The following is a 7,685-nucleotide window of genomic DNA, read 5'->3' as shown; positions in this document are numbered from 1 at the left end:
AGAAACCCCATTTACTGTATGATAATTTTTAGATTAAAAAATTAAATAATGAAGATGGACTTATCTGGTTTTACACAAATAAACTTCACGGCCTAAGCTACCTCAGGACAACTTCCTGTATAATGAGAGGTTTCTGGTTTGAAAGAGCATGAGACTGGCAGCCCCTGATATAACCTCTCCAAAATTCACTCTAAACTTTGAAAACAGAGAAAAATGATAAAACTCACCAGATTACATAGAATTAAGAACTACCAGCATCCAAGTTGGATTCTGAAAGGATTTTCCACATGATCAAGGGAACTGAGTTAGTCAATGAAATTAGGGGCCCTTCTGTGCTAAAGACACATCAAAATTGGTGGAAAGATCTTTCTTCCCAACCACATTATCTCCTCGTCATGTCTTTGCAAACAAGAAAGCTAGGCATCTATTTCTTTGCTCTTTTGGAACTACTCCACAGCCAGAGTGCTGTTCGCATCTCATTGCCAGTCAGACACGGCATCTCTCAAAAAATAACTACTTAGCAATGAGCACTGGGACTGCTGCATGTTATCAGGACAGAGCAAGCTAGGTACACAAAGGCAGGAGCAGGAAGAACCTAGAAATTCAATGTGAGGATTACAGTGTTCCTTGTACTCTTTCTGTTCAGATATGAGAGAATCAAGCAGAGATGAGGAGAGAAGCCCACCTTATTTTAGGAGGGCTGAACTACATTAGCTGACTGGTCTCTGGAAACTGCTCCAAGGTTTGTATCTTGGATCTCAGATCCAAGATAGGGGACCTGAGAGGTGGATATGACCAATACCCCCCTGATGGATAATGAGGCAATGGTCAAAGCCACCTGGTTTGTATCCTTGGCTCCACTACTTACTAGTTGTGTGACCTGGGAAAAGCCATTTACTCTTTCCGTGCTTCATATGTATAAAGAGAATAATAGTGTTTTTCTCATGGTGAGGATTAATAAATTAATATAGTAAAGCTTATAGCAGTGATTTTTCCTTCACTCTATACTATTCTCCCCGCCCACGGTATGTATTTTATCCTATCTACTCATAGTTAACTCAGAAGAGATTAATTTAGAGGACTATATGATAATAATCCCTAACATTTATATGGTACAGTGTTATACCAGAACACCTCAAAAATCAAATTACTGAAAATCACTAATAGGAAAAAATCTTAAAAGTAGCCAAAAAACCCCACAAAAACCAAAAACAGTTCAGAGGAACAGAAATAAGAACTATAGCATAATTCTTGTCAGAAACTATGTAGGGTGGAATACAATAGAACATCTTTAAAGTGATGGGGAAAAATAAGCCCTGTCAACCTTGAATTCTATAACCAGCAAAACTATATTTCAAAAACGAAGGTGAAACATAGATTGTTCAGGCCAACAAAGCTGATAAAATTTATTGCCATACTCAGCACATGGATGCTATTATTATCATTATCACCATCATCATTTATCACCCACATTCCTAAAACATAAGATTCAAGACAGGGATGCCTATCATACCACTATTATCTAATAATATTCTGAAATTTCTACCCAAAATATTATGAGAAAAAAACAAAAATAAAATGTCTTAACTACTGATGTGATTGTGTGCTTAGAAACTAAAAAACAAAACAAAACTTAGAAATGTTAGAATAATAGGGTTCAATAAGGGAGACTATTTGAAAACAATCATATTTCAACAACTGTCATGTATATTATCAACAATTATAAAATATAAATAAAAAGAAAATCCTACTCATAAAAACAACCAAAGAATTTTAAATTCCCAGAAAAAACCTTAGAGCCCTCTATAATACAAATAAAAATCTTTACTGAGAACCATTTTGTTTGGTTTTTTTTAAAGTGGTAATTGACACTTAACTACAGTGATGAAACTTCATCTATCCCTACAAACCTGCTTCAAGTTTGGACCCTGAGTCCTTACAAAATCATGGAGGGGTGCCTGGGTGGCTCAGTCGGTTAAGCATCTGCCTTCAGCTCAGGTCATGATCTCAGGGTCCTGGGATTGAGCCCCACAGGGAAAAGCAGGCCCCCTCTGCTCCTCCCTACTGCTCGTGCTCTTTCTTTCTCAAATAATAAATCTTAAATAAAATAAAATAAAATCATGGAGTCTCATAACTCCCTCATCTCCCTCCCTGCACGAAGTTTCTCCAGAATGCAAAGAGAGATACAGAAGAAGAATACATTCATTTGTGCATCCAGCACCCAGAAAATTTCCTCACACAGAGTAAGTACTGAAATATTGGATAGATGGATGGAATGAGTGAACGAATTATTTATGCCCCAACTATGCCCATCTCTCCTAGAACCAGCCTGGGTTGAAAGCAAATGTTGTGGATCTTTGGGCCCAGAAAAAGCTCCTCAGAATTGACTCATTCCATCATGCCCAGGATACAAGAGCACTTCTAGGATCAATCCAGTTCCTCCTGATAAAAGATGAATGGAAATAGAAACTTTTTTTTTCTTATTGCACGGAGATGCATGTATTACATTGAGGTCTTATCTTCTGAAACTGAAAGAAAGGTCCTATACTTTATCAGTGGATTCATGGATTTTCATTGGCATGACTTTGAGGTTGCAGTTGCCCAAGTTCAACTAGGATATTTTATATTTTGGCATAAAAATATCCTAAAATGTAGGAATGGTGCTCTTGATCTACTCTTAAAAGATCCTGAAACATTTTCATTTTGGGGAGCAGGGAGGAGGTTGTTTCAACAACTTTCACCAGTTTTTCAGCAAAATATTTATGGAGGATTTATTTTCTTATTAGATGTTGGGAATACAGCAAGAAATGTTCCTATTCTCTTAGGGCTTCCATTCAAGTATGGGTGATGAGACAATCATCCAGCGACTAAATAAATGAACTAAATATTTACAGAGAGTGATACACACTGTGTGGACACTAATAGGGTAATGAAATCTAACCGGAGATTTAATTCAGCAACTTGTGTTCTTCCCTGACTGATCTTCAAGTTTGCACCTATAATTAGTGCTTCTCACCCCATCCCTACCCCTGGCATTGTCTTTGTTTTCTAATTTCTGGGAAAGTTACTAAAATTTTTTTTACAAAGGGACGCCACATTTACAGCCAATCAGACTATCGCTTTTCTTCTTTGTGGGTGCCATTCAGTGACTCGCAAAACTTCTAGATGGATTCTGGAGCAGTCTGCCATTTCTATTTCAAAAAGTTACAGGCAGTCTCTTGATCGATGGGAATACATAGGCTTTAAAATTAGGAAACCAAAGAAGAATGCTTTCAGCTCACCTGGTACATTGCTCTTCACTTAATCACAGCGCTGTGAGGGGTGCTCAGCTGCATGGGCGGAACCAGTGCTCTGTCTTAGCCTTCTAGCACCAAAACTTCAAACATTTGGCCGGTATTTCCCTGAGATGTCGGATCTCTTTCTTATTACCACCATACACCAATATTGATTCTATCTAAAGGGAATTACTTTTAATAAAGTTTTCTTCTAAACCACATGAGAAGATGCTATCTTATTTAACCAAATGGTGTTGATTAAAAGGTTGAAATGAATGCTAAGTGAGCTGCTTTGTTTACTGGTGAAAGCAATTATTTCTTCAGCCCCAGCGTTCCATCTCCACAAATTAATGCTCTTTCCCTATGCTTCATTGACGGGTGGTGAATTATGCAAATATTTTTCCTTCAAGAAATTAGACAAAGTAGTCTCACCACTTCTTATAACAAGACATTATAAATAATGGCAAGTTACAATTTGATTTAAAATACTGTCCTCAATCTAGGTCACCTAAGTTCAAATGTCTTAACCTTTAATCAACTCTATGAAATCAAATTATATTTGTAAGTACATGATTTTTTTAGAGACATGCAGCCATGGTAGTGTTTCCTTTAATAAGAAAGTGATTTTAAGCCATTCTAGAAGTACATGATTTCAATAGTCATCTTCCTTTCCACCACCAGTTCTACTGCCTCCAAGATAGTGATCTCAACCTGACATCATAAATGAAAATAAACATAGATTTGATTCATTAATTCATATAGTCTGCCTTTTTTCACAGTTGGGGTGTGTGTATATTAACAGGTCAAAAGTCAAATCTCAGCATTGTGCAGCTATTAAAAAAAAAAATCAATGAACGCCAAATGACTCAAAGTGGCTCACAACAAAGCCCAAAATTTGCTTGTGCCCTTCTTCCCACAAAAGGAGCGTTTTAAAAGGCAAATTAAACTGAAAAGAACAGATACTACACTTGATCTTAGTCAAAAGGCCGAGAAGCGATTGGTCAATACTCTAATTGCTCCAAAAGCATTTCTGATTAGCAATCTTAACAATGCGCTCGCGCCTTTTCATCCCAATTCCCAGGATTTTGCATTATGTGTCAGCATGACTCAAGAGAAAGACCCAAGTAGGTCCCCACAAGTTGATGGTAACCTTAGATTGTAAGCAGAAGGCTTCTCAGCCCCACGCCATCCCGGCTCACTTGACCTCTGTCTACCCAGAGTAGGAAACGCACTCCGCTGTGCTCAGCAGTGAGGGAATGAAGTGCATCGATTGCTCGTGATTATTAGCTGGAGTGGAATGAGCCTCCTCCTTATTATGCAGATTAGCAGAGCTCCCCATCCCAGCATATTGTGCAGATGCGGGCCTGCAGCTGCTCCTACAGATGGCAAGTACACAACTCCATTAGGTTCGATCTATTGTCTGCTCCTGGCTTGCGGAGGAGCCGGGCCGACTCCGCAGCGAGAGCGGTTCCACGGTGAGATAGAAAGGCACGCACACACTCTTAAAAACCTGCACCCAGGAGACTCTTTACACAGCAGGGCCGACAGCACTCAAATTAGAAATCTACCCTAAATAAGGACTTTCGCATGTCACAATTAAGCTTGTGTATTTTCTAAAGCAGATTAACCATTAAAATTGAGTAGCATAATTCAAGTTTTGCAATGCAACGCTATTAAATATTCAGATTAAAAACAAATCCTAAGAGATTCATTCAGAAATTTGCACTACATTCAGCTCTTCTCGGACCTTCTGTTTTGTTAGTTCCCTTTTAAAGAACCTTTTAAAGAGGCAAGTTTATTTTTCACAATAACAAAATGTGATAAAGACCCGAGCTACCCCTATTATAATGCTTGCCTTAGGATAGTTTGTCCTTCTAGAGTTATTATTTATTCTAAAGAGCATCAAAGCAGTTTATTCACGTTAGTCTAGAGTGAAAGTTCATTTATGAATAAATGTTATTTAAGTGATTAGCAACTAAATAACATGATCTTTCTGCTGCATAATTTTGGATGTGGTATAAAATAATTTGATTACTAACTGAAGCATTTAAGCTGGATAAAGGATTATCTTTGGTTCTTGTTTTTATTTTTAACTGCTGTTTGCCTGGATCTTCCTCTAAAGTTTAACTTGAAAAAGATCCCTGGTCAAGAGAAAAGCTAAGGAACTAGAGCTTTCTGAAGAATGGGAGGGAACTGCCAAAATGTTACAAGCAGTATAATTTAAAGGTCTTATCAAAATAAACATATTCTGCTAAGCATGGTCTTTAAGAGCTTAAAAGATTCAAGTTTAGAGGTGAATACACAATAAAAAGAAAAATGGTGACCTACTCACTTATTCGGTTTAATCAATGTAGGCAGTCAAATAAAATAATTTAAATGTATATCAAAAAGATACCTTTATAGAAACAGAGTTGAAACAGCAAGAAGGAGAAAAAAATGTAAATGGATTGTTCCAGAGCCATGCTTTCCAAACTTTTTTACCATTTCCCATGCAAAGAGTTCCATCACAACCCAGTACACACATGAATATCTATGTATGACAAGTTAAAAACCTACCCTTACTACCCAGGACACATTCTGATGTTTTCTGTTTTATTCAATTCATATTCTCTAATGCTGGTTATGACACTAAATGTATGTTATGGTCATTTTTATGATCTGCAGTTTGAAAAATACTATTCCAGGATGTAGCCAAGCAAGTAATATTAGAAAGGAAGAAGAAAAGAAAGAGGGAGGGGAGAGGGAGAGAGAAAGAAAGAGAGAAAGAAAGAAAGAGAGAAAGAGAGAGAGAGAAAGAGAGAGAGAAAAGAAAGAAAGAAAGAAAGACAGTCATTGTGTGAATATCAACATCAGCATTAAATGTGAGCAGTCCCCTACTCCAAATTGCCAAACTCAGACAGAACCAACACTTTGCAGGGAGGCAGAATCAGAGAAAAGCTGCCTCCTTTCTTCAGAATGAATCATAGAGTTAATGGCTAATGGCTGAAAGAAGCACCAGAACCGAATCGAATCGATTTCAGGATATTTGAGGGTGGGGGGTAGGATATGGCTTTACAACTCATGCTAGATATAAGGTAAAATATAACCTAAACCAGATGCACCCTGGGAGATAAAGAGTTAAATAGCACATGATAAATAGGAAAAATAAGGCAGATGAGAATTAGAAAAGTAGAACCTCTGTACTCAAGGCTGAAAATAGATCCTTCTTCCATCCAAGCCTTTGTAGAAAAACAGCCCAAATAACCAAGATCTACAAAATCACAAAGCCCCTCAACATCCAACCACCCTTACTGCAAGAATGCAGGAGGAATATGCTCTGTGAATGCATTAATCAGGAATTCAACAACGCAGGGGAAGCACATGATTACAAAACAGTAAATTTAAAACAGATTGAAATTATGATTTAGCAAAGTGAATGTCTTGTCGATGCATAAAATTTGAATGTAAAGTTCAAGTTGTCCTGGGAATTCATTTCGGTTCAATGTACATTTTGTAATGGAAGGCTCATGAGTCCAGGAACATGATCTATCCGATTTACTACTGTATTCCCAGCACATTCTACCTTGTCTTACACAGAGTAGCCACTCAGTAAAGAGCTGATGACTGAGTATGTCAGTACATATAATACTGTACATGAATAACTGACATGTTACATAAATAATTACATCATAGTACAATGAGTACAAAGATTCAATTATATACAGTACAGAATCAGCAGAGAAAGATTTCTTGGGGAGGTGGGGAGCCACAGAACACTTTGAGATGATTTTGAAGCGTCATCAAGAGAAGGATGGACATACCAACAAAAAAGCAATCAAATGTGCCGAGTCACAGAGGTGTGAAATATCGAGACAACTGCAAGTTGTGCCTCATGGGTAGAAAATTAAGTGTCCAGTAGCTGTGGAGATTGGGGGGTGGGCACAGGGGATAGAAACCAGGCTGGAGAAGGAGGCCAAAGCCAGGTCATAACAGGCCTTGGTAGCATGCCACAGGGGAACCTGAACTTTAAGACACCAGAAAGAGTTTTAAGCAGAAAGGAGACACAGATTTGATTCAAATTTTCTAGATGATATATAAAAAAGTCCACTTAACCTTTACATCAACATGGATGGGACTGGAGGAGATTATGCTAAGTGAAATAAGTCAAGCAGAGAAAGTCAATTATCATATGGTTTCACTTACTTGTGGAACATAAGGAATAGCATGGAGGACATTAGGAGAAGGAAGGGAAAAATAAATGGGGTGAAATCGGAGGGGGAGATGAACCATGAGAGACTATGGACTTTGAGAAACACACTGAGGGTTTTAGAGGGGAGGAGGGTGGGGGTATGGGTTAGCCCGGTGATGGGTATTAAAGAGGGCACGTACTGCATGGAGCACTGGGTGTTATATGAAAACAATGAATCGTGG

General features: G+C 38.0%; 1 non-coding gene across 1 annotated transcript; it reads right to left on the bottom strand.

Moving 5' to 3' along the window:
• Nucleotides 1-4,081: 4,081 nt before the first annotated feature.
• On the bottom strand, nt 4,082-4,273 carry LOC115943043 (U2 spliceosomal RNA). Its single transcript, XR_004077641.1, has one exon. It is a non-coding gene; the product is annotated as a U2 spliceosomal RNA (small nuclear RNA).
• Between the last annotated feature and the right edge of the window lie 3,412 nt (nt 4,274-7,685).

The sequence above is a fragment of the Leptonychotes weddellii genome, chromosome 3 (assembly GCF_054177405.1).
Source record: "Leptonychotes weddellii isolate Sample4059 chromosome 3, ASM5417740v2, whole genome shotgun sequence".
NCBI lineage: Eukaryota > Metazoa > Chordata > Mammalia > Carnivora > Phocidae > Leptonychotes > Leptonychotes weddellii.
This window is presented reverse-complemented; position numbering and strand designations above follow the sequence as displayed.